The sequence below is a fragment of the Rhinolophus ferrumequinum genome, chromosome 28, assembly GCF_004115265.2.
Source record: "Rhinolophus ferrumequinum isolate MPI-CBG mRhiFer1 chromosome 28, mRhiFer1_v1.p, whole genome shotgun sequence".
NCBI lineage: Eukaryota > Metazoa > Chordata > Mammalia > Chiroptera > Rhinolophidae > Rhinolophus > Rhinolophus ferrumequinum.
Genome location: NC_046311.1, coordinates 9984995 through 10012533, shown reverse-complemented (window position 1 = coordinate 10012533; position 27539 = coordinate 9984995). Strand labels below are relative to the sequence as shown.

The 27539-nt window shown below is 49.7% G+C and overlaps 1 long non-coding RNA gene across 2 annotated transcripts; it reads right to left on the bottom strand.

The window, feature by feature from the left end:
• On the bottom strand, positions 1-27539 carry LOC117018918 (uncharacterized). 2 transcript variants are annotated; one of them, XR_004422365.1, is made up of 3 exons: positions 27398-27539; positions 807-909; positions 1-514 (listed from the first exon to the last, which is right to left on the bottom strand). It is a non-coding gene; the product is annotated as an uncharacterized LOC117018918 (long non-coding RNA). The 2 variants fall into 2 exon arrangements; XR_004422366.1 differs by lacking the exon at positions 27398-27539 and adding an exon at positions 2698-2762.

The following is a 27539-nucleotide window of genomic DNA, read 5'->3' as shown; positions in this document are numbered from 1 at the left end:
CACTTTATTTATAATTGCATTTCATTGGTAACTCATGCTCGTGATGTCCATCTATTTAATAAAATAGATGTCTGTTCAATTTAATACAAAGGAGGCTTGATCCCACCCCAGGGGATGTAGAAATTGGAACAATTTGTCAAAGCCCCTTTAAGACATTTCTCATCGGATGAAAAAGTCCAAGCTGTATAAGAGGGGACATTACACTGGACTGTACAGGAGTAGGAACTATGGGAAAAAATCTCTCAAAAACAGCTTCCCATTGCTTTCGATGAATTTACCTTTTTTGTGCAAAAAGAAAAAAAAATCGAGAAGATGAAAAAGTAAGAGAGGACATCAAACAGTAGCATTATTGAAGAGTCGGATACACGTCCATCTGTATCACGGCCTCCATCTTTCATTTGCTCACCTTAAGGAATGTAGTTTAGGCAAAGCTCCAGAGCTGGGTGAGAAATTGCATGCCGTGTCAATTCACTCACCACGAGAGATTTCCAAAGTTAGAATTACGAAGTGTAGGCTGGAAAACAAGAGAGATTTACTTACGTATTAAAGGCATGTACAGGGCAGTAAAACTGATAGATCTTTATTATGTTATCCCATAAGAGACTGGGCCCCTCGGAGAAGTTAATGCTGAGGAAATTTAAAGCAAGTTATAGGAAATACTTCTTCACCTGGTAGAATTCATTCTAAGGAATTCGCGGCCACAGGCAGTCATAAAATCAATCACTGAGTGGGATTTTTCAAAGGGGCAGGATAATGTATGACCCACTCCTCTGGCTAGTTGGGAAGGATAGAAGCAATCAATTTACCTCCTTCTAGGATATCACCGTTGATTACAAGTGGGGTCAGCGAAAAGATGTCCTCCACACTTGATCAGGATAATTAAAAAGTATTTGCCCATGTTCACATGTCCTAGGAGAAAGTGTAAATAGGATATAAAGATCAAATAACCTGATCCAACATGACAGACGTTTTTTGGCAGGGACAAAAAAAAAAAATTTAAACAATGCAAAAATCAATTCCAGCAACTAATTAAAGACGTTTCGGAAATATTTTTTTTTCCATAGAAGCATTTTTCTCCTGGTAATATAAATATTACGCAATGTTTTTGTTTTTTAATCTGACTCTCTGACAAGGATTCTCAGCGTACATCTGCCAAACTCGAAAACAGTTAACATGCATGACTTTCTTTTTCCCAATGGAAGTAGAGTTTAGTCAGAAGTGGTGAACACACAGTAAATATTAACAAAGCGATGTTAATTCTGAGGTTGTCATGTTGAATGTCAGTTATGAAGTCCTTTGATAAAGCCATCACAGTTTAAATTCAGCTTTTTTTTTTCTATCTACCCCACCCTTTTAACGTATTTTTTTAGAAAATGTGGGGTAGTTTCTAGGACTTCATTCATGCCACTGAAGACGCATCAAAAGCAACAAGGCACCTTTGACGTTCTAATTTATGAGCTTCTGAAAAAGGCATTTTTTATGGTTAGACTCCACATTTCCATTTGGGGACAAAAGAACGTCACGCGATCTACCAAAAAAAAAGGGGGGGGGAATTTTGCTTGAAAAAAATTACAAAGCAAAATAACGTTTGGAATAAGTCACAGTAAAACGTAGTCTTTGAATTTCCGTAAAGTGTAGCAGGGCTGGAAAGGCATCGTTTTCACCTCCGGGGAACCAGGAAGTGTCACTGACTTTGACGGACATTGACCTGTCTAGTTTTATTACCCGTGTGAAAGAAAAACGCAGGAGTAAAGATCAAACGTGTCCAGAAGTGCTTCCATGGTAAACCACCCTCATCTGCAATAGCGGTGATACCTGGGCACTTGCGTACGTTCTTACTTTCAGACGCACATTTCATTAAAACACTGTCCCACCCTCCCCAAAAAAGATAAGAGTAGATGTCTCGGTGTCACGACAGTGCTGTGTTAGGCGCCGCGCTAGGAGCTCTACAGAGCGTGCCTGAATCAGCTCACGGGACACCCCACTGCTGTAAACTCTCCCCGTGGGTGGGACAATCTCAGGAGCCAGTCCTGGCTCTGCCACCCATCAGCTGGGTCACCTTACGGAAGTCGTTCCACGCCCCTTGCCTCGACTTCTCCATCTGCAAATCAGGACGATGCGGCCTACATCATAGGACAGCAGTTACGTTCAAAGCAAGGTCAAGTAACTAACACTGTGCGTGGCACAGAATGTAAGCGTTCAGACCTTGTTATTTTTCTTCCAGCCCCCAAAAGCCTGGGTTTTAAGGGAAATCATCTTTCCCCTGGGAGAAACAGGGACGGTGGAGGTTCTGTCCCCTTTCACGGAATTAGGACTGGGAGAAGTTTCCATTTTTCACGTGTTCTCCCTACTGTGGTCTCTACATTTCCTTCTGCCCCCGTCTCCTGCCAGGTTTCTCCTTAAATCCTGCACTCCACAGTCCAGCTTATCGTCATGCTCTCTCGACATCCTTGCATCTACTCTTCCCCGGGCCTGAAAGAGTCGTCTCTTCTCCCCATCAAACAAACAGACGTGGTGCACTCACATTCATTCATCTCTGCTTGGATGTCACCACCTCTGAGAAGGACTCCGGAATCTCTTCCTGCAAGCACTCACAGCCCCCTGTACTCCCACGGCCATCTTGCATTACCTGTCACTTTTCGGTACCCAGCGTTAGGCCGCAAGCTCCATCTCACAGGGCCTGGTCTAGTCACTCACCACTGTGCGCCGTCCCCGAGTTCCATTTCTGACACATGGTGCCGTGGTCACAAACAGATGAAAGAAACAACCGAGGCCACCGCTTCTCAGGGGCGGGCCGCTATTTACCTGGACTCCACAGAACCACCCTGCCAGGGAGGGCCTTCTGAAATGAAATGGTGGTTTGGCCATTATAGCTGAACATCACAGAAAAACCAGCGCTGGGTTATGTAGAAATAATTGATTTACCCTTTTATAAAACTAATAATGGGAAAATCTATGATGCCGTCTGAATTGGGAAAACTTTGAAACAAAGTAAAATGGGAGACATACTTTTCTTTGGGGCTTATTTGAGTGTCTAAGAAGAAACACTCAAATGGTGGCGTTTTTACATAAGTCTAAACTTCACTGTTTAATCATTGCAGAGTTTCACTTACCTCCTAGAATACGTAAAGTGATAGTAACCTTATAATCTTTTGAATACATGCGGTATACACCACGCTTGGTGGTGGGTAATCGGAATGGGAAAAAAATCGATCAAGCAATTAGAAGGGAAACCCAGTGAGGTAAAGGACTGATTCAGGCACTACACCCTCCCATTTTTACCCATCCCTGAAAGCCGCAGTTAATAGAAGCTACTGCTTCTATTCATGGAGCAATTGCCATGAATGATTCATCCTTCCCTTTGTAAATGCCGGGTAAATATACATTTAGAGATAAGTGATCACAAGTCTAACAATAACTAACATACTGAAGCAGAGGCTAAACGCAGACCCTCTGCTAAGCGTGGTCCACGATTTTATGCAATCGTCACAAGACTCCTATGACGTATGGAAGGATGATAACAATACAGGTGAGTCATTTGAGGCCCAGTCATTAAGAAATTTGCCCAAGATCACACCACTAACCATCAGCAGAGCCAGGCTTCAAACCGCTGCTCATTTGATTGCAGAGTCTTGGCCTCTGAGCTTCTAGCCAACGCTTCGGCCCTCACCCAAACTCAGATAATGAGATGTAGTGGGAAAAACCTGAGGTCTGGAATCTGAAGATTGACATTAATTATCAGCTTGAGTAGGTCACTCCATCTCTGTTTCATCACTTAGAGTATGAGAATGATAATATTATCGTATCGTTTGGAGCCTTCCAAAGCTCCCTGGGTGATCCAATGAGATGCTTTGCATGAAAGAACTTGGGGAATAAGGAGGTGCTAAGCAAGTATCAGTTGATGGGTTTTATTTACAAGCACGGCCTGTTGATGGATTTGTACGAATTTAGTTAGGATTTTAGGTGTGACCGTTGAAAATGACGAAATGAAAATGATGGCCTTTTCCCATACAGATAAATGGATGTTATTTGAAGAAGGAAGTGGCTGCCCCATAACTGTCATGCCAAGCTTGGGGGAACAGTCCCTGGCACCTGCAGAAAAGTGGAACACCACAGATAAGATGGCCCTTCTGAGCACAGCTCTGTTTGGGACCAGAACTGCTTACAGATTAAGCGAAGGTAAGTCCATCTGAAATCTGAATGATTTCCTGGGGATTAAAAAAAAAAAAAAAAAAAAAAAAAGGTCTTATCTAAAGAATCAATAGAGCATCTTCATATTTATTTATTTGGAGAAGACGGATCACTTATAAGGTTTTAAAATTTTGTTTTATAGCCTATACATCTGCCTCCTCCAACATATTTTTCTATAAAACTATGAAAATGTAGAAGATGTTATCTGCCGCTATTATATGTGCAAAGCTCTGGGAAAATGTATGTAACGGTAAAGAGAAGAAGGTAATGTAAGATGCAATTTCATCTATCCGACTTTCCCACCTGTCCTTAGCATCATAACTCTCCTTGCTTTCCACATAAAATAACACCCTTGAGTATAATAATTCATTTTCCCTCCTGCGTTTGTTAAGTACTCAAGCACATATCTATCTACCAGAATAGATATCTGTAATTTTTCTCTGTCCAGCATCTGTTCCCCCTTTTAAGTAATAGTATCTTGAGTTTCGTTTAGAACACCACTCCCATTCTCTGTTCTCAAGCCTTAGATTTAAATGGGGCTGACACCATACATTGTTTCCAGCGGTTGGCAGCTGACCTATGCCTGACCAATCAAAATGATGGTGATTATTTTCAAGGCTGGGCATGTGAGCCAATCAGGACCCCTGGGTGAATCTGATATAACTATTGAGAAAGAAGATAAGCTAGTAAAATGCACTCTTTGAGGTACTAGCAACCATCTTTGCTTCCACTTGAACAGACTCTTTCTGACAATGAAGCCAACACAAAGAAAATCAGGGCCAAAAGATACAAAATCGTTTCTTAGAGGCATGAGTTGCACATTTAGCTCTCCCCTGTCCTTTTTGATCAGGTAATTTCATACATCCTCTTTTTGATTAAGCCAGTTTCTAGTGAGGTCCTATTGCGTGTGACTGAAAGCATCTTCACTAACTGAGGAGATTTATCAGTTGTGCAAAATGTCTATGGATTATGTATATTGTCTGTCAAAATTGATAGCTGCTCAGGAACAGAAAGTAGAGATAAAAAGAAAATTTGTAGAGCTGGATTTACTCCTTTCATTTCGTTTTCTCTCTCTGTTCTTGATCTTGCCCAAATCTCACATGCATTTCATTGATACTCGCATAAGCCCTCGACTTTCTATCTAAAATATAACTGGGTCTACATGAAAAAATATATATAAATGGGGCTGACATGCAGGACATCAAGGTCACTTTCAGTGGTGCAAGGGGAGCCTCCAAACGCACTGGGAGAGATCAAAAGACAGAACCAAAACTAGACAGACGATCACACGGAGAATGAAATCCCACCATGTACAAAAGATGACAACTCATCAACCTAAGAAAAGTGGCTAACAATTTCTGAAGTACCTACGACATGCCAGGCAGTAAGCTAAACCTTTCAATGCCTTGTCTTTTAAGAAATCCTCCTTTTTTTTTTTTTTTTGCTTTATTCATAGATGAACAAATGAGACTCCAAAGAATTAAATGAGTTACTTAAGTTCTCGTGGTTAGTAAACGGGTGAAGTGGGATTCTTAGCCACATGTCACACTACAGGGAGTATGAGGGAGTTGCGTTTCCCCCAAGATGCTCCCGTTAACTGTTGAATGCCTTGCATTATTGATGCCCCTTATTCGATGACTGGTCTCATTTTCACCTACGAATGCCTTGAGTAAGGCAGAGTAGAGAGAAGTCTGTCTGTCCTTCCGTTCATCCTCCAGGGTCCCCTGGTGACCCCCGACATCTGGCTTTAACTTCTAGAAGCAGACACTAGCAGAGAGAGCTTCCATAAATACCGTTGTATAAAACCTTGGCAGAAGCTCACCTGGGCTCACAAGTCTTTCACCGTTGAAAAGAGGTTTATTGACAAATAGTTAACGGCAATAAATATTTGTTGAATGACTGAACTTTTAATAACTAAAGAGACTGTCTCTCAGAAACATTCTGCCATGAAGCTACTTTAAAAGGGGCCATAAAAACAGGGAAAGATGTGGAAGGATATAAATTCAGCTTTTCACTTCTTCATTTTAATGAATTCACTCAACAAATATTTATTAGCTTTCTAGTCGATACCAGAGACTGTGCAAATTATTTCTTAGGGGTGTACTAGTTATCTATAGTTTTGTAACAGATTAACCCGAAACTTGGCAAGTTAAAACAATAAACACTTATGATCTCACAGCTTCTGAGGGTCAGGAATCTGAGAACAGCTTAGCGGGGAGCTTTTGTGGTTCAGGGTCTCTCGCAAGGTGCAGTCCAGCTACCAGCTGGAGTGAGGTCATCTGAAGATTGAGGCTGAAGAATCCAATTCCAAGTTCACGCCCATAGTTTTGGGGGGCCCTCAGTGCCTCTCTGGCTGTTGGCAGAGACTTCGGCTTCTTGCCACGTGGATGTTTCTGTAACGCTTCCCAGAGCCAGCGATGCAAGAGAGAGAAAAAGAGAGAGCATGCACCCAAACCAGAAGACACAGTTGGCTTTTTATTACCTAGCTTCCAAAGTCGTTCTCTGTCCCTTGTCAGAATTAGGCTTCAGCTCTCAAAGAGGGTCATCTGAGAATTCGTGGATATCATTGGAGAGCCGTGGAGGGGGCTTGATTAGAAAGGAAACAAAACTTTCTTCAGATGCTTTTTTAAATGTTTAACTCATTACAAATGACGTATAGCCATGGCTTGCGGTGGGAAGGTGAGATAGTGAGACATGGGTCCAGAGATGAGCCTTCTCACCCTTTCTGCAGGAGACCCAGACAGCGCCAATTCCTCATCAGGACAGGTGGTATCTTTAGATGCGGGGTGTCATAGAATTGTTACCTAGACCTAAAATTCTAGTTGGCCACCTTAGATGCTCAAAGACAGTGGGGGTACACTGAAGATGACCCAGAAAATCCTATCAGAAAAAGGTCATCAGGGAACCGAGCAACTGCCACACAAATGCATTTCCCAATAATTTTCCATGTTCCAATTCCTTGAACTAGTACTGGTCTGACTGTATTTTGACCTGTTGAACTGGTTGGCCGATGCAAACCTTCCCCATCGTCCTTCGAATTCCCATCTGTCAGGTTCGAGAGTGCAGAGTCTCATCTTCGCATCGAAATAAAGTTCCCCTCACCTTTCAGACGCCAAAGTACCACTTCACCGTGAGCAGTGTGGAAAGCCACAAATGAATTAAACTTACCTTGCATGTGTGTACGTACCACACATGGCACTTACAGGGGCTTTACACACAACGACGGTAGCGTGGGGTTCTCAACGAAGGCACACAAATCAGGTGATGGCACGGGGAGGTCTGTGACTCGAGTGCTGTTCTTCTTCCTCCCCCCTTCCCCCACTGCCATGGCCACACTGCAATATTTCCTTGTTGCTTTATTTAAATCGAAGAAGAAAACCACATGCCGGTTTCTGAAGAGCCGCGTGTGGCTGAGAAAGCCTCAGGTTGGAATGTAGCCCCTCTAATCCCCTTCACAGATGTGCAGAGAGAAAACAGCTCCAGAGACAGTTCCCAATACCACCAGTGTCCCTTCGAGCTAAATTTTGCATTTCGTTTCTGCCTTAAACTCTTCATTGGCTGCACATCTGAGACGGCTTAAGAAAATAATTTATTCCATAGAAGGTTCCCAGTAATTTATGCTCCCTGAATTGGCAACACAGGAAGCATTTTTTCCTTGATGACCATGGAAATACCATCCCGTGCGAATAAACATAGCACAGGCGGCCATACTCGATGCAAAAAGAAATGTACTAGCATCCTGAGTTACAGATTACAATTACTTTTTTGTATCTTTTTAACTTACATATTTATAATTTCAGATCTTAGATAGTAATCCCCCCTTCCCTCAAAAATCCTTCTCTGAAGGGTCCAACTCCAGGACACACTTTGTCTTTTTAAGTCCCTCTTCCTCAAACCAGGTAAATTCAAGAAAAAACTAACAAACAACCTTATTTCTACCACTCACTCTACTTCCTTTTTTTTTTTTCATTTTCAGATTTATGCTAAGATAGTCGCTTATGTGTTCTCATCTTTACCTTTCTCAGCAAGTGACAGAATTTAGTACCACCTCTTTCTTTGCTTTGTCTGTGGATGGCAGACAAATTGAATCCACATGCACGAAGCAAAACCTACGATTGCGAAGTAGGAAATTTGTTCCATGATTTCTCTAAAAATTCCCAGGCATCTAGGTCTTTAGTATCTATTCAATGATAAACGAATTTTTCATTTTCCTCCCAATGTTTTCTACATCCAATAAATACAGTCAAGGGTTGAAGAATGTGATTTGTAATTATCCCATAATGTTGTGATAGGTCCTTCCTCCCTTGTCATTGCTTGGGAATGTTTAGATGGAGAATATCATTTTGCTGTAATAATTATTTAGATCCTCCAAGGCGGGAGAGGGTACTGTACCAGCTTTATATTCGAACCTTCATATCAGAAGTGGAGTCTCCATTTTGTAGTCTTCAAAGAGCCACCAGGAGGCAGAAGGGTTGGCAGTTGATCTAAAAACGGTACCATCTTCAGATCTTTTGCATTTGTGTCATCCAATTTCATATGACTCTCTTGTCATGGGCTCTCTGGAACCATATTATGCTGTTAATAAGAGAGTTTGAAACCAGCAATTCTACTTTTGAGTATGTATCTGAAGAAAATGAAAACAGTAACTGAAGAAGATATCTGCACCCCTATGTTCATTGCAGCATTATTTACGATAGCCTAGATGTGAAAAAAGAAAACTTTTTTCACAAAAAGAAAACTTCTTTTTTCGCATCTAGGCTATTGAAAGTAATTATTGTTGTTATAAAGTATTATTCTTGTAAATAATAGTGCATTATGGAATACTATTCAGCTATAAAAAAGAAAGGAATCTTGCCATTTATGACAATATGGATGAAATTTGAGGGCATCCTGCTAAGCGACATAAGTCATACAGAGAAAGACAAATCCCTTCAGACCTCACCTATATGTGGCATCTTAAAAAAATAATAATAATAAAATAAAACAATTTAAAAAATGAGCTTATAGATACAAAGACAGATTGGTGGTTGCCAGAGGTGGGGGCAGGGTAGATCAAATGCGTAAAAGGGATCAAAAGGTGTAAACGTCCGTTATGAAAGAAATGGATGTAATGTACAACATGGTGACTATAGCTAATAATACTGTATCGTGTGCTTAAAAGTTGCTAGTAGAGTAGATCTTAAAAGTTCTCATCACAAGAAAAAAAAAGTGTAACTATGTAGGTGTTATTAACTAAACTAATTGTGGTGATCATTTTGCCTTATAAAGACATTTCGAATCATTCTGTTACAGGCCTGAAACGAATATAATTGCATATGTCAATTATACCTCAATAATTTTTTTTAATTAAAAAACAGGGAGCGTTGGATATTGCCATTGTCACTAGAGGCCCACAGCCTCAAAGTTTCTCCTTTCTTTGAGACACAAGCTGTGGCTGGATGATATTTGGGCAGTACCTTTGCTGTCTAAATACCAAGACACAGGCCAGTGTCTCAGAGACGATGACCAAGGTTACGTGGAGTCCTCAAAGCAAACAAAAGCTTCTTTACGGAAAGTCTCTCCCTAGAGCCCACGAATAACAGTAAACAAAGCGCTCAAAAATATGTTCTATTTTACTTGCGAATTTCTTGGCAATTTGAATTCTAAAAAGAGAATTCACAAGGGAGATGAGGTGGGAGGGGGAATTTTTTTGTTTTTTAAGGGAGAATGTACTTAGCAGAGAAGAATGAGAAGATGTCTTGCCACTAAGCCAGTGAGATTTGGAAATTACTCCAAACCAAGGAGCCAATAGACTGGCTGAAATATAAGGTAGAATTCAGAGGGAGCAGGTCGCGATTTGTTCTCATTTCATGTTTTTCTTCCTGCTTATTTCCAAGATCTAATTGATGCTTGGGTTTGGAAAATGATAACGTAATGCAGCGAGGCAGAAAAAGGTTTCGAAACATCTTGGATTAATCTTTCTTCTACGTAGCTCTCGCCCTCTCCCTGGGCAAGAGGCTTTAAAATACTAACTTTCAAGAATCCAGATTATTCCTTAGTCACCCAAAAGTTATATGGAAGCCATAGAAGGAAGAAAATACTGCCTTCTTCACCACATTTTAGTCCAGCTAACAAAGCATCTTGACTAATGTTCAGGCTACACATAAAATGACAGCAACAACAAAACATATACACAAAGGTAAGGGGTTTTTTTGGTCGAATGAGGTTTCCCTATGGCTAAGAATATTAAACAGACGGATCCAGGGTAGTGTAATCTAAAGCAACCAATTAGATTTGAAGCCTCTAGTACCGGGGTTTTCAAACAGGGGCTCCTGAATGTCCATTTGTGCTCACGCCCTTCACTTCAACCAGCGGGTCCCACCATAATTAAAAACTAAGTTGACAATGATCGCTTTATGCAACCACAGTTAAAAACCCAAAATGGCAAACCTAAAAAGATATTCAGACGCTCCAACTATCATGAACACAAATTAAAAACCAATATTCTTAAGCTTGCATCAGTGGTCCATTCCGAATGTACTGAGGTCTTCCTATTATGTGACCGGGGGCTGGGAAGACCAGTGAGTCAGCTGTCCTCCCAGCCTCTGAGGAGCTTCCAGCCCCAAGGGAGAGAGACATAGACATAGAACTAACCCCAATAGCACGTTTCATCTGCTCTAATAGACAGAAGAGAGTCAGTGGTACCAATACTTTGGGCCTCTGCAAAATTAGGAATACTTCCTGACAGGAACTTTTTTTTCTTTCTGCCACAATGTTCCTTGTGCTAATCTCCTCTGACATGTCCACACCTCGTCTACTTTTTGTGTCCTTCTGTCAGGACACAGGTAGCAGCTCATCAGTTGGACTTCAAAACAAACAAACAAACAAAACTCCATCCTCTTGGAAACAATTTCAAATCCCCTCCTCGCCCATGACCGTGACAGGAAGGCAGAGGACACGTCTTAAGAACTGGGTGAGAAACTTACAGTTTCTTTACACACACCCAGTAACCCAAGGACAATGACCTTGTTTTACCCCTAGAGGAGTTAGAACCTGATCTGACCTTGTTTGGCTTTGCTCTGTGCTTCCCTCCTCCAGCTGCAGTTCCCATTTCTCTCTTTTGTCCCCACCCTTGTGTTGCCCTGTCTCCCACATCTTCTGAGCCCCAGGCCAAAATCGCCTCCACTCTAGTCATCCCCAGGCAGTTTTACAAGGCTCTTCCTCCTTCACGCTTTACAATCTGCGTGCCGGCTCTCGGAGTGCATTATGTTATATTTTCTTGCCTCTCCCCAACAGACTTAAAAACTTCTTGAGGACAGTGTGTCTGACATTAATCGTTGTACCCACCAGCCCCTTGTACCATGCTGGAACATCCTACCCACTTAATAAGTGGATGTTAAATCAACACAGAAATGAGAACGTTTCCATGGAGAGTAGGAAAATAATCACTCTTGCTCCTAAAGTCCTATATTCGCTGTGCTACACACACAGACCCCTGGCGTCACCCACACTTCTGCCTCCTCCCAATGTCCCATGAGCCACTTCCCAAACTGGAAGCTCTAAATACACAGTAGGCCTGGGGTGTGACCAGGTAGGCACAGCTGACCTTCACTTAGTGTCCCCTAGGCCCCACTGACCCAGCTGACCACCTCCCACCAGGTAAGCAACACACGTGGGTGTGGTCTTCCCTACAAGTTGGAGATTTGAATACCCTCTGTCACTCTGTTGTTTGCAATCAACGAAATAAAACTAGGTACACCGATTTTCTTTTTCACAGTGGCCTTAAAAAATATCAGACGTCTAACTTCACGGAGATGCTTTAGCCTCACGGACATATACCTGGCCACCAAATTTGAATCTGAACCACCCGTTCTCTTTGCTTTTGGGTTCTCCCTTCTGTTTGGCTGAACATGTACGTTCAGCTGGCTTCCAGGGTCTCACTGATTAGCCAGAGGACAAGCATGAAAGCTGGGGCTGTCCTACCGCTGCCAACCTAGGTTGGCAGTTCAGACTCAGTGGGCATGGGGAGAACCAGCCTGAGCTGGTTTTCCACAAGATAAGGCTCTGGCCCTTTAGCATCCCAGAATCCCGTTCACCAAGCACCCTTTCCTAACAGGGCTTGCTTGTTCCCTCGCACCCTGCCTGTGAAGAACAAGCAAAGACCCCTCTCACAGAGGAGAGAATTAGTCCGGGCAGGCGGCAAAGCAGGAAACAATCCAGGCAACCTTCTGGATGTTTGGGGAAACTTACATGTAAGGCGTTGCATTGCAGACGAGGGCTGGGGGGAAATGAAGACCATTTTAGAGACGATTATGAAATGACTAAGCTTGGTCCAGGCTCTTAACTTCCCTGAACCTCAGTGTATCCAGCAGCAAAAAGGAAACCGTACCTACGTCTGGAGGGTGTTGTGGGGATGTAAAGAAAGAACGCAGGTGACACTGGTGCGTTTCAGCTCTCCTTATTTCTATCTTTCTCCGCATCTTTTCCAAAAGAATCTTTCTGTTGGCAATCATCTTTGCTGTGCAAAGGTTAATACACGGCGAGTGTCGCTGCTGAGGAAAGTCTAGGGATGGGAAGGTCAAAAATGCAAGGATATGGGTTTCGTGAGCACTGGGGGCGGTGCTGGCTGCGGTCCCAGGCGACAGGGGTCTTGTGTCAGCCAGACCCACCGAAGCCTTGTTTCTGACCCGGGGCGGGTCAGACGTTTCGCCCTTGACTCCTTAATGCACTCTGAAGCGCCTTCTCCCCTGGGCGCTTCCTGACCCTCCCCAAGATGCAGAGTGAGGCAGGCGCAGGCCTGTGGCATCTCGGGCAGGCAGAGGTGCAACTCCAAGACCCGAGGAGACAACTGGGTCCAGGTGCATGGCGTGCATTTCTTGTCCTCAGCTGAGCCTTGCAACAACCTACCCCGCACACAGCCCCTGAGGCTTTCCATCCAAGCCCGCGTCTCACCTTCCCGAGTTCCTGAATGTGTTACCGTCCTCCCCAGCCTCACGCCAGGCCCAGGCGACAGGGAGTCCTCCACGCCTCATCTCCTGGCCACGCGGGAAAGGAAAAGAACTTGATTTTGCAGAAACGTCAATGCAGGCGTGGGGATTGGGTGACTGAGCCCCACCTCTCAGGACCACGAAGCGCACGCGTGCTCAGGCTGCTGGATGTCACTGAGAACATTCAACTTTGTGGTTCCGAAGACAACCTTACGTCAGCAAGCCTTGGAGGAAGCTGAAGACCTCCCAGAAAAAGAGAAGCTCAACCCGAGTCATCGTGTTTGTTCCACGTGGTGAATGCCAAGCCCCCGTCCCACGTTTCCCTCTCACCACCCCACCTTGTGGGTGGACACACACACGCTGGTTTGGTGAACCCCAAACAAAGGCCATAGGGCTTCCCCACCCTGCGGTTTGGACCTGACCCCAGGATGGTGCCTCCTCCCGGAGTGGTTGCTCCTCGAGCCTGTTCTGCTCTGGCAGTTCAGCACCAGCCCCACGGGACAGTCCTGTGGAGCCTCATGGATTTCTGCCCCGCACCCCTCAGGGCACAGGACAAGTGGAGCTCGTGTGGCTGGGAAATCTCAGCCTCCTTGGCTGCATCCGTGAGACAGGAAGCACAAGGGCTCCGGATACCCCGGGGCCCAACGCGCGGGTCCCCACCACACTCGGGACACCCTCCCAGGGCTGGTGAAGCACCCGCCAGCCTCCAGGACTGGCCTTTCCCTTGGAGCCCCTTTAAACTAGCCGGGGGGAAGTTATACAGGGCGATGGGGTGCGCAGATCCCTTTGCACCCTCCCCCCACCCCAGACACTGCTCTCAAGCCGTGGCTCCTGGCCACTCCGCCAAAGGTTGTGCTGAAGGCCAGAGGACTGGCTCTCCTGGGGGATGAGGGGGCCGGTGCGTATGAATCTAAAGTTTGCTGTGTGCCCAGAAAGTTGTGTGGAGCCCGGATGGGGGCCAGTACGCCATGAGGAGCGGCAGAGAGAAGAGCTGGCCCTGGGGTCAAAGCGAGGACACTTTCGGTGGTTAGGGGACAGGCGACCAAGAGTGGGAGGTCCCACAGGCCCAGGAAGGAGGCCAGAGGCTGCGGCTGAGAGCTCAGGGCGACGGCTCCTGCCGGCTCCGAGGCTGGGCCGGGCCGCGGGGCGGAAATCCGACCGGGGGAGGGAATCACAAGACCGGGCTTCTCCGCTAGGGCCCAGCTTCTGGCTCTTAGCCACCGTGGCGCAGGACACCTCCATTCCCTGGGGAGAGTAGGGACCCAGAGAGGCCAGAGCAAGGCTGGGGGGAGGAGGACGGAGAGGAAAGAGGCGCTACAAACCCCAGGGTAGGGCAGCGGGAGAACGCCCGTCCAGGGGGACGTGAGGGCAGAGGCCTCGCTGGCGCCGCGTTCGCTCCCGACCCTTCTCTGCAATCCCAGTTCTCAGCTTCATGCCGCACTAAGCCTCGGCCGCGGTTCCTGCCCACTCGGGTTCCCTGGCACGCCCGGGATGGGTTCTCCAGGGCCGGGATCCTGCCGCTCCGCCCAGGGTCGCGAGTGTGTCCCCAGTCCCCTCGGGGCAGCTGTGCCTGGCAGGCGGGCGGCTGGCGCCGGCGGAGAAGGACAAGCAGCCGCAGGCCGCGCGGGCAACTTTTTTGAAACGTATCGCTGTCCCCTGAAAGGTGTTATAACAGCAATTCAATTACAGTAAGTGGCGCACATCGGTCCTCTCAGCTGGAAAGTCCGGTGTAACGGAATGTACAAGCTCAAGGCACGTTCCTTTTGTGTTTCCCTCTCCTCCTCCTGATTCCCTCTCTTTCGGTCTTTGCTTCTGTATGAATTGGAGTCGGACCACAGGTTAATTCACTCCAAACAGTGTAGTCTATCTGGACAGAAACACACTGAAAAACTGGCAAGCGATCCTCAAAACCGGACGTGGCCTCAAAAAGGTCGCCTGAAGTTCCTCGCGTTTCGTTAGTCCCCAGTGGCAACGCCGCCTGGGAGTGTGGTTATCTGGGCGCGCATGGCGCCGAAATACCCGTGTCTGGGCTTAGACCTCCGTGTGCCAGGAGATGGGGCCCACTCCACACGTGACGTGGCCTGCAGGCGCCCAAGGAAAGGTCCGGTCAGCTCTCTCTGCGTCCATTTGTGTCCTGGCACGTGCATTTCATATTACATTATAGACAGTAGCTCATGAAGTTAACTATCAACAAAAGCGAGTCAAGGTGTTGGGGGCCTGGCGCTAAATCATGCCTGGGTTCCCTACGTCCAAATCTGGAGGGAGGGCTGGAGGAGGCGGAGAACCCCTCGCCTCTCAGCCTGGGCCATCATTTCAATGAAGGGAAAATGAACACACGCGCTCCTTTGAAGTTAGAGGGGAGGTGACTTACAAGAGACTTGGATGTAGTGACTGTTCCATCAAAACGGAAGGAAAGGCGTTGCCTCGCCTGGAGTTTTCAGTTGCGTGATTTTTTTTTTTTTGAAAAGCCATCCTTTTAGAAAAGGCTAAGATGGCAACACGGAATTTCGCGCGCGTTCTGGCGGCCCCGCAGAGCGGGCCTCCCCCAGCAGCCGTGGGAGGGAGGTTTCCCACGCTGGAAACGCTGTGTTCCGCTCAGCGGGCAAAGCCTCCCGCGCTCTGCTTTTCCCTACGCGGGACTCGGCTAGGCCCGGGAGTCTAATAGTGTTTGAGTCCAGGAGAGGGCAGGGCGCGCAGTCCAGGGTTGGGGTGGGGCCCAGGCCGTGGCTGCCCAGCCTTCAGCGGCCCTGAGCTCTCAACCTGGGCCCTGCCCTGGTGAGCGCCCCGCACCCCAGCCAGCCTGTCCAGAGGGGTCCCACAAATGGGAAGAGGCGTGACTAGAGGCCAACCTGGCAGGGGTACGCCAGGGTCCAGCCCTAGTAGACGCACCGAGCTCGGCCAGTGCGCGGCCAAAGGCGTTGGGGTCCTTTTCGGCTTTTTTTTTTTTTTTTTTTTTTTTTGCTTTAAAATCTAGAGGCTGGGATTGCTCTCAAGCTGACCCCCAGTTTGCAATTCTCCGCTGAACCCTGACTTTTTTCCCCCCTTTTCTTTTTTGTTAGGAGATACTGGGCAGTGAGAGGAAGGTAACTAGCGCGTCTTCAGCTCCCAGGGCTGTGGCGACGGTAAGAAACGAGGACCTGTCAATAGGACCGGAGGTCACTCGCAGCCTGTGATTTGGAGTTGTCACCCTCGTCCTGCCCCTGATATTGTTGGTTAAAACGTTGCGGGAGGGGCATTCCGTGCCGCATGGCTGGCCAGGGCCAAGCCGCTCGGGTTCACCTCCCCTCTTAGCTCGAGGAAACCCCTCTGTTTTGGTTAAAGCGGGCAGCGCTCAAGACCGCTTGGGTCTAGTGTCTTTGCGAAGCCTCGTGCGGGCTCTGCATTGTGCAGGGAGGGTTGTCCCAACGCCTCCCACCCTCTGCGGGAGGAGCTTGGCTCGGGAAGTCCCTGGCGCTCGGTGCGCCCGGGTGGCCTCGGTCGCAGCCGAGCGCTTACCCGGCTGCGCCGCCTCCCAGCTGGGCACCCAGCGCGGCTCGGGCTCCGAGGCCGTGCAATCCACATCGGCTCAGGTCCCCTCCTGCCTCTCCCTGCTCTCTTCGGGTTATACCGCCGGCCCCTTCTCTAAGCGCTTCTTCTGGAAGCACACAAACCCTATCGCATTCATTGCACAAAACCCCCACTTTGAAAGCCCAGTTGGGGGTCTGGATCCTACGTAGGAGACCGAGAAAGAACGAGATTGCGAAGCCTGTGGGTGGCCCTTCTGCAAAGAGAAGACTCCCCTTCGTTTTCATTTCTGCTCAAGTTTTAAAAAGTTCCACTTAGGACCTGCTCTCTCTATTCCTTAACTCTGAATCTGGGGGTGGGGGGTGTGGAAGGAAAGTATTTGGAGAAGCCCCTGTAAGGGTAGCGGCTGCCCTGTAGATACAGGGCCGCTCTCTCCAAAACCTCCAGGGCGGGCGGGAAGTCCTGCCGCTGGAATTGGCACCTTGGGTGTCTACGAAGGCGCCAGATGTGGGACTTTCGGGGTACACGCAATCCCCTTTTCTCCCTCCTTCTTCCCGGAATCACCAAACCCAGGGCGCCAGGGGCGGAGTTCCCCTCAGTCTGGCCCACCAAAGTTGGGGCGGTTGGGACCTGTCCCGCCAACCCTGTGGCCTGTGGGGTGTTGTTCCGCCAGCCCTGAGGACTGTAGGATCCTGTCCCGGCACCCCAAGTCTTGGGCAGCTGCCCCACCTGGCAGACGCTCTAGCAGTCAAGGATTTGAACTTGTAAAACCAGTTACAGCAACTCTTACACTTCCCTTTCTGCTCACCTGTTACAGAACACACATTGTTAACGGTTTGAGTCGATAATTCAGGAAACAGGAGATGTTCGTGATACTGGTCTCCTGCTCATCTGTGGGGTCTCTCCTCAAGGCACACCCCCTGATATATGCACTTAAGGAAAGTTGTCAGGGAGCTGACTTCTGCTCACCTTGGTCTCAGAGTTAATGAAAACCAACTAATTCAGATTATTCCCTGCCTCCAAATACTTTGTTGTTTGTCTAAGATAGCCGGGTACAAATTAAAACGGGCAAAGGGATAATGCATTTGTCCTTTTTGCCTGCTTGTCCTAAAGTTCACCAAACCCGTAGAAATTAGTTTTGGATGACTCCCATTTTTAGCATAATTGGCAGAGAGTTCTCCAGCTCTGGCTGCCTCTAACCAGCTTTTTGCATCTACTCAGCCTGGTCCCATCTCAGAGTTCCTTAGTTTGATCTATTTTCACAGAACACTCCCTTCCCAGTTCCTTTTATTTTTTCCCCCCTGGTGGATCAATCACAGAGACAATTGATTTTTCTGTGTCCTTTTTGAACCAGAATGTGCTGACATCTTAGGGGGCTGGGCAAAATATGAGTGAGCATTAACTCCCACGAAATAGGAGACAGCCCGGCCAATCTTCCTGTTTAGTGGTTAAAGTTCTGTGTGCGTACATATATGTGTAAGTGTATCCTCAGCCAGGAGCGGGTCATTAATTATGAAACTCCTTTGAGCTATGGTCCTAGTACGCTTGCTTGCGAGGGAAGGATCATTCCCCACTCCCTCTTCCACTGGAAAGAAGACCCGACATTCCCTGTCACTGAAAGGAAGTTACGAGAGACCAGACGCAATTTTCTTTTTCTTTTCTGACGATTCTGTCATCCAGAGGATCACAGCCATGTCAGAATGTCTTGGAAAGGGAAAAAAAAAAAAAAAGAGCAGGAGCTAGTGAGAGAGACCCTGCCGTCCGTGGCCATCTTTGCATCAAAATTTTCCAGACCTCTATTTTTGATGGTGAGCCCGCTGATCTGAGTTTGAAATGCGAGCGCAGTGAAGCCCCGTAAGCCTTCAATCCTGTGAAATTTTCAAAAGATCTCTAGAAGCAATCTCAGGCTGCCTGACCCCTGAGAGGCCCGATCTCTTTATTCCTCTCTCTGCCGGCACTTCATTTGTTGGAATATCTTTCAGATTTGCACCTCCAGATGACAAACCTGAGTGTTTATTATGTGTACATGAATCGGAAATCTTCAAGCCCTCACCAAAAGCACCATCTTAAACACAATATTTTATTTCCCAGCCTAAGTGTCTGCTTCTTTATTTGCTTTTCATTAGCTTAAATATTTTTTTCCAGGTCTCCCCATGTGTCACTTTGATATTTAGATGATTCTCTCTTTTAATCATCGGTTCCCCCTTGAAAAATCCCCTGTCTCCCACGTCTGCAGGGCTCAACCAGCCAAGTCACTGCAGAGGGCGGCGAGGCCACAGGAAAGGTCCCACCTGAGGGGGGCGCATCTCCAGGAGGGTTGGGGGCCCGTGGGGTGACGGAGAAACACTTGCTTTTAACCAGCCGCCAGGGCTGGCTTGGGACAGACGACTCCCCATCTCACTCTACTTTTCCTCCTTCAGTCCCTTCTAAAGGTCTTGTATTATTATTTTTTAAACAAAACAAAACCTCAGGTGGCTTGCAAAGGTGCCCGGGTAGCTTTAGCAGCTGGGAATCTGCCCAGCCACTGCCATTTCTGAGCTGGGCTCAGGCTTTCGACATCCCAGCCTAGTCACTCAGGCACTGCTTCCTGCCCAGACACCCCTTCCCACCCGCCTTTCTGGGGATCCCTAAATCCTGGGGGCTTGAGGGCACTACAGGGAAAATGGGGAAGGGCTTTGGGGAGAGGGCTGTTTTCTTAAAATGCCCTCTGCCAAATAATTCCACGGACAAGATTTTAGGGGTGGAGAGCTGGCCCACCCTTTCCATAACCTTAGCCCTAGACTGAGGCTTCAGAACCCAGCGGGGCACCCAGGTGGATTGAGTGGAGACACAGTTACACCCCACCCCTGCCTAAGTGGGAGGTGACACAAGCAGAGTCCCAGGACGGCAAGTGGTGGGCTGCACCCTGAACCCCCTCTCTCTGTATTTGGATGGGCCGTGTTGCTATGATTAACTTATTAAACGCCCTGGTAATTATTTTAATTTGACTCAAAAAAAAATACTTTGGGAGGCGTTGCGATGTGTTTGTATTTATCCATCCCCCCCATAAAACCTGTGTTAAAACAAATGTTACTTTTCCCTCTTGTATATAGACCCTCCCTTTTTGAAATAGACCGCAGGGACTGCCATTAGATCGAATGGCAAGTCTTTATGGAAAGTGTTTTGCATAATTACATACCAAAGCCAGAACAGTCACCTCCACATTTTATGGGTCACAAACCATCAACAATTGCCACATTATTGTCCCCGAAACCTTAGTCCCTTCATTGACGGAGCGGACTCCGCTGCCTAATCTAGAACGGGAGAAGATGGAAATTTCTCCTAAGAAGAGCCCGAGAAGATTATGTCCCCACAGACAACGTGTTTACATAGAGTTATAAAGTTCAGAGGACCGACGGGGAGAGGAAGGGAACTCGGACTAGGCCTGATTAAGGCGCATCGGTCTGATATAGATAGCGCATCAAAAGCAGCGCTCCCCTTTTCAGATCCGACTGCTTTCCTACCTTTGTCATGCGGTAATTAAGATATTCTTATTTAGACAGCTTCTCTAGTAACTGAATAATATTAGCTCCTTTGATGTCAAACTTTTGACAGTTATCACACCAGTACTGGGCAATTTAGCACAAATGCCCTCCTTAAAAAAAGGAAAAAAAGAAGAAGCAGCAGCTAGAAAACCCCCGTCGGCTTTGAAGACATCTAATAAGTGTGATCGCGATCACCAAATGATGTGAATCACCGCCGACAGGCCGCCCGGCTATAACTTATATTCGGTGTTACATAATGAAGCTGACTTTGGGTTTGAGCGCAGTGAGGCGGTGTGGGTGGACCCTGCGACGGGAGCCCCGCAAGTCCTGCGTCCCCATTCCGCACCCCCAGGGCCGCTGCCCCGAGAGGGAGGAAAAGCCGCGCAAAGTCTCGGGGGTCGGGGCAGGGCTGGGGGCTTCCGCCGAGATGCAAGCAGGTGCCTGCGGAGCTCGTGGTCGTCGCCTCGGCTCCGGAGAGCCGGACAGGACCAGCCACCTACGCCCCGCAGGACACGTCGCCGTCGCTTTCCGAGCTTAGTTGCCAAATTTGGGATTTGCCAGATGGCAGGATTATCTTCGCGTCTGTTATATTACGTGTGTGGGGGTGGGGGTGGAGAGCGAAGGCAGGGAGGTCCGGAGACCGCAGTGATTCCTCTAAAACACACGCCCGCTCCCTCCTTGCCCACCGTGGGCCGCCGCCCGGACCCTTCCCGGGGCCCTAAGCGTCCCCGAGCCGCCCCGCAGCCGGCAGCAGGCCGAGTCCCCGCCGCCCCTGCCCTGCCTGCCGGCCCGGGTCCACAGCTGCAGACCCGGCCGCGGTGCCCAGATGCCAGGAGCCGAGGGAAGGAGATGAGAGCTCTTCCCTCAGAGGAGAAAAAACGGGGGTAGGAGAGTTGGAAGTGAAGAGGGCACAGAGGGCGGGTTAGGAGGGATGCGACTGCCACGGTGACACCTGGAAGGCATTGTCCTTGCGAGCGACACCTGTCAATCTCCGCTCCGGGGTCCCGGGCCGGGGGCGGGGAGGCCACGGGTCTCCGCGGTGATGTCATCGCAGAGTCCCTTCCCGGCGGAGGGCGGGGGAACGGGGAGGGGCGCAGAGCCCCGCGGCTGGAAGAGGGTGGGGGAGGAAAAGAAAGAAAATCAACTGCAGTCGCGCTCCCTCGCGGAGTCCTCAGCTTCGGATTTCCATGGCAATCAAGAATCCAACTTCAGGGTTATTTCTAACCTGGAATGACCCGCTTCGCCTTTTCACGGGAGTCGGAGGAATAGGGTTACAAGCTGCTACCCCACACAGTCCCCCCAATCCTTGGGTGGGGGGCGTCATCCCAAACCCTTGAAGTGTCTGACCCTTCCTCCAGCCCCAGCTCCCTCTTTTCCTGGCGATTGTTCCCGGCGCAGGCTTCAGGCTTAGGAGGAAACACCCGGGGATGAGTTTTGAAAGTCCTGCGATATTGCACGGGCCGCGGAGAGAGTTAATTAACGCCCGGCGAGCGCAGCCCCGGGGGAGAGGGGGCCTCGGCGTGGGTGGGCGCGCCAGGTCCAAGGTGGGGGTGCGCGCGGTGCGCGCCGCTTGCGATCGGGAGGCCCCAGCTTGGAGGCCGCGACGGGGAGCGGTGGGAGTGACAGCGGTGGCCTTCGCGGGAGGGGCGTGCTGAGGCGACCCCTGGAGTCTCCTGTTGGTCCCGGGGAAATTCTCATCTCCCACCTACTGAGCTCTCACCCCCACCCCCTGAGCTCTACTGGACTCTCCCGCTTTCTATTCTTTTCCGTCGGAGCTAATTAGCAGCCTGCCAGCGGCCTGATTTATGGAAACGCTCGGGCGGGCGAAGGCGCGCCGCCGGCCGAGTCCCGGCTGCCTCGGGACCCAGTGCAGGAGGAGTCTCCCCGCGGCCCCCTCCGGCGGTCTCTCGCCGCCCGGATGGAAACTGGAAGTTGCCGTCCTCTCTACCCCGCGCCCTAGGCACCCAGCCTGGGAAGGTGGGGACCCTGGCACCAGTGGGGCGGGCGGGCGGGGGGCAGTGGCTACGCATCCGCCCACTGAGTCCCTGGGCCGGCAGGTTTCAGCTCCAGCTGACCCGGAGGGCTATCCGGACGCGGATAGAGCGAGAGCCTGGTGCGACCCGTGTGGGCGCCTCCCTCCTCACGTCCTGCTCTCCAAAGCAGGGAGGGGACGCTGCCCGAGGTGGGCATCAGGCCCCCAGGCCGCCAGAGGCTGCCCAGGCCAGGGTGGGGCCGAATGGACGCACCCGCTCGGCTTGTCCCCAGCGACCGACAGTCCCAGGGGAGGGCGTGGTCCAGTGCGCTCCCCTCCCCCTCACTTTCTCTGGGATCTGAGGGGGGTCCTCGGAGTCGCAGCCACCAGCCAAGAGTCTGGGAATTTCAAGCTCAGTGAATTTCGGGCCACAGACAGTCCCTCCAGGCGGGCACTTGTCCCCAAATCGGGTGCCGTCTCCTGGCCTTCCGTGGACTGCTCTCCATGGTCAAGGGGGGAGAGAGGAGGAGAGAGGATCCCCCTCTTTCCTGTTGACCCCAGAACTGAAGAAGAAAAGGGAAGGGGGTGCGGGAGTCAGGGGAGGACCTGTGGCTTGTACCCCAGCAGCCCCCAGACGCCTGGGGCCCACATTGGATGCCGGGATGAAGGCACTCACCCCACTCCCATGTCTGGCTCTGACCTAAATTGCGGTTGTGGGAGAGCTGAGATCTCCAAGAAAATGTGTTTATTTTAAGACACCCACCAGTGCACCTTCCTCAGAAGCCATACCTGGACTCTGGGAGGGGGGTCGGTGCAGAGCTGAGACCCACTCCCTATCACAAAACCACAGCCCCTGCCCTCCTCTGGTTTCCCTAGCAGATTAGAGTCCTCGGATGTCCCTGAGAACCCAACACCCACCAGCCTCCCAGGACCTCTGGGAAATTTCATTTTCTTCTCAACTTCCTCACCTTACTCCCTGGCCTCTGCCAAAAGCCACCATTTCCAAAAGATGGGTAAGATCGCGGTTTCCTGCAGGCCCTGGCCCTTCCCCACCCGGCTGGAGAAGGAAGTTGACACCCTCCGCTGCTGGGGAGCTGGACTGAACACCCATCTATATATCGTGGCCTGCATGGCGGCCCCTCTGAATTTCCAGCTCTGCTGAGGGCTGCAGTGGCCCAAATCCAAGGCTGAAGTCTAAGTAGAAATGGAGACCCAGCCTCCTGAAAATGTCCCCTATAGGCAGCAAGGGTCACAGGCCTGCTGGGTCACCAGAGGGCCACGCTGCAAACCCAAGGCCTCCCCTGCCAGCCGCTCTCACTGAGCTTGTGGGCTGGTTTCAGGACCCACCATCAGCACAGCAAATGCTGGCTCTTAGGTGCTCAAATAATGTTCTTCATTCGTCTTTTTCAAGGTTGATTCATAGCAATCGACAGGTTAAAGCCTCATCTGACTTCATTACTTTTAAAAGCTGTCTATTTCACAACTGTCACTTTTCATCACTTAAGTCGAATAAATACTTGAAGAAATGAATTGGAAGAGACTTTTAGATCATGTTTATAATTCTTGGTCACCACGTTTACATTCCTAATGGCCTGACCCTCTGAGTGTCTGTAGACTCCTAAATTGGGCTGAAAATTCCTGCATTTATACTAGAAAACTTCAATCAAGGTGAGGTGGCCGGGAAACGCGGGCTAAAAGAAATGCAGCTGGTGACAAGTTGGTGACCCGGTGCAGGCTCAGCAAAGCTTCCCAGAGGTGGCCAGGGCCCAGGCGGGGTAGCCACAGCCACTGGGTAAGGGGATAGTTGAAATTTCAGGGAGTTCTGCTGCAATGAATTCCTGAAAAGAGGGACCAATTTAAAGCCACGCACGGGCCTTGCTCTGGCCCCACGGAGCGGGGCTGCAAACCCACGAGGACGTTCACGCAGCGTGGCCATGTTGTTCACTGTTACTGTCACTGTTATTTCGATCTTTGTTTCAAAAATGATTTTAAAGGGCCTCCACGACCACAGGTTGAGCGTGGTGGGTGAAAGGCTTGTCAGATGCCCCTGGAGAGCAGAAGTGTGGGAACGAAATCGCCGGCATGGAGGTGCGGTCAATAAATCGAAATAGTTTCTTCTGTTCTGCTGTCATTTGCCCAGTGCTGGGTCTTCTACCTCCGAGCTTAGTCTCTCTCTCTCTGTCTCTCTTCCCCATCCAGATACAGCCAGCTCTCGGACAGAAGCCAAAAAAAGAAAGAAAGAAGGAGAGAGAGGAAGGAAGGAAGGAAGGAAGACAGGAAGGAAGGAAAGATGGAAAGAGAGAAGCGGGGGAGGTAAATCAAGAAAGGAAGGGAAGAAAAACCACAGGAAAGGAGAGGGAAAAGAAACCTATCAAATAGGAAACCTACCTAGTTTGGGGGACACAACAATATCCATCCCAGTGCATAAGATTTTTTTTTTTTTCCTGAGAGAGAGAGAGAGATGAAAGTGTCCTGAGTTGGGTGACTCCCTTGCTGCGTCCGGACCCGGGGCCCGCATCCCCGCGTCGGCCCCGCCCGGGTCCCACTGCAAACTCGAACTTGGCAGATTCCCCCGGAGCCCCCGCCACGGCCCGGCCGCGCTCCCCGCTGTCGCCAGCCTTCCCCGGCTGTGGCCTCGGGCCTTCGCCCACCCACGGACAGTGGGCCCTGCGGGTCGGAGAGCTGCCCGATTTTCGCGCGGAGGCTTTGGGAAGCCGGCGTTCACCTTGCTCGGTGGCGGCGGCCTCGCAGCGGGAACGCGGCGGACGGCCGGGCGCGCTGCCGTGCCCTGGAGCGCCACCTCGCTGCGGAAACTGGAATTACGCGGCCATGCCTCCCAGCCTAACTTGACCGTCCCCGGACTTTCCCCCCAAAACCCTCAGAGAAGCTTCAGTCTTCTTCCCACCCGCTAACACCCATGATCTGTGACCGACACATCGCACGATGTCTGCATTGGGATCAAGGGAAAAATAACAGGAGAAAGAGAAAACAATATATGGGTACAATTTCAGCAAAGCTCAAGTGCTATTTTGGTAGAAAAGAGAACAGAAATGAAAGATGTGTTCTCAGAGATCATAGGTTCGGGCCGCCAGTTTCGGGCCACTCAGCTGTGGCCTATGCAAATATCTCCCATCAAGCGGGTTCCCAGGAAGTCCTCCTTCCCACTTAGATTTCCACCGAAACCCACTCATTCTGGTCAATCAGACACCAGAGGGGCCAGTGGCCAGGCTATTGGAACCTCGTACCCCGCAGCCTTCGGCTCTGCTCACAAAAATGACTATAAAATACAGCCCGGAAACCTGGGCGCCTGTCCGCCAGTGAGGGCCGCAAGCAGAAGGTAGAGATTACACCGCATTTCTCTCTAAGGAGCAACTGGACATCTTACCCTATTTTACCCATTTGGTAACTTCTGAATTTCACCTCACTCTTAACTCCTCGCCACGAAACACTATAGAGAAAATTGAATTCACTGTATGGTGAGTCTTTGCTTCAATTTGTTGCAAAACGCGCACCACCCCAAGAGACAGGTGTTCTCAGGAAAAACAAATTTCACAAAACAAGATTTCTTCTGCGAATTTGCCAAACGTGGTGGAAGACGAGAGTGTCTGTCTTGTGGTCCTGGGAGGATTGGTGCGGCGTCTTTGTTTTGAGGGGCTGGACAGGATCTTTTCCTAACATAATTTAGACTCTTTATCTAATGGACTGCCAGTGCGTTTTTGTTTTTGTTTAAAGGAGCTCAGTGGATGCCACCTATAACCCAGGATGCACTGGAAAGCAGGGGGTGGGGGTCGAGCGTGTGTGTGTGGTGGTGTTTAAGTCCCTGCGTCTCCTGCCCTCAGTAAACTCAACTTAGAGACCCTTCCTTCCTGAGTTGGCAGGTTGAGCTCCCAAACGGCAGGGAAGCGCCTTCTCCTTGTAACCAACACTCCTCATTGCAGATTAGCAGGTTCTCCGAGAGCCTTAGCTTAGAAATTACAGGGCTGAGCCGAGAAAATAGCCAGGTCAGCTTTCTGGGTGGTTTGTCCCTTCTCCATCAGGCTAGGAAAGATTCCTCCTGAGAGTTCATACAGGAAAGAGGCTCCGAACTGAATGGGGGCCCCTCACCCCAGCCAGCTGAGGACGGGTGCCTGGGCCCCTGGGAGTCCTGGAGGAATGCTGCATAAGGCAGAAAGGAGCTGTTGAGAGATCTTGGGAGCTAAGAGGCTGGGAGCTGAGATCCTGGGAGCTGAGAGGACCCCCGGGTCCACCAAGGGACAGCGGTGAGGAACAGGGACACAAGCAGAAGAGAGTAGAGCCCAGAAAAGGATAGGCTTGAGTCTACATGCCCACCGTTTTTGAGAAGTCTGTACATTGGCAAGGTTTCCCGTCGCTCTTTCTCTTTCTCCCTCCCTCCTTCGCCTCCTTCCATTTCTCTCTCCTCCACCCCTCTTCTCACACTCAGATTTTCTGGTGTGTGTGTGTGTTTTTTTTTTTCCCACCGAATAATGCCTGGAGATGAAAAATGATTTTTATTGCTATTACACTTCCCACCGCAAGATGCAGTGCAAGGCGCAGAGTTTGTATTACAACTATGTCACAATGTTTCATTGATGCAAAACATGTAGCCAGAGGGTGTTGCTAATGACGCCTGGATTAGAGGGAGATGGAGACTAGAAGGAGAGAGAGAGAGAGAACAGGGCCCAGGAAGGGAGAAGGGAGAGGAATTGCATTAGAGAATGGAGGGGGTGGGGGGGTTACCATATAATCAGCTGTAATAATCAAATCAGGATATTTTCAGATTTCAAGGTTCTTTCCACGCTTGAGAGTGTGAGCTAGAGAGAAACCAATACCCTTTTCAACACCACGCAAGTCTTTTTTTGCATGTTAACAACTATTAATTGTGCCACTTAACAGAAGAACTCTCTTTTAAAAAGAATCAAACTTCGAAAAACGCTTAATATCAGATTAAATGCTTTTCCGGGAGCCGAGGCCGTTTGGAGGGAGGTGGGGACCCGGTCATCACCGCAGGGTGCGTGGAGCGCATCGCGGCCTGCAGAGGCTCCACGCCCCCGCCCGTGGCCCTGCACACACGTGGACACAGGCCTGTGACCGCCTGGTGGGGCCCAGGGTGCCTGCCGGGGCGCCCCGGGCTCGGCCTCCGCTCCGCCTGGGCGCAACTGCCCCTGCGGGCTCCGAACTCCCCTGCGCCCTCCCCCGGGACGAGCCCCACTTAGGGAAGCGGGGGGTTTCGCGGTTCCTACCGTGGCCCAGGCCGGTCCCACCGCCCAGCAGTCCGCTTCTGCCCCCGGGGCACAGCGAGGAGGGCATTCCCGGGGGCTGCGGCCCTTTGAACCCGGGGAGCCCTGGGCTCCCGCCCAGACGCGCGGAGCTCGCTCCGGGCCG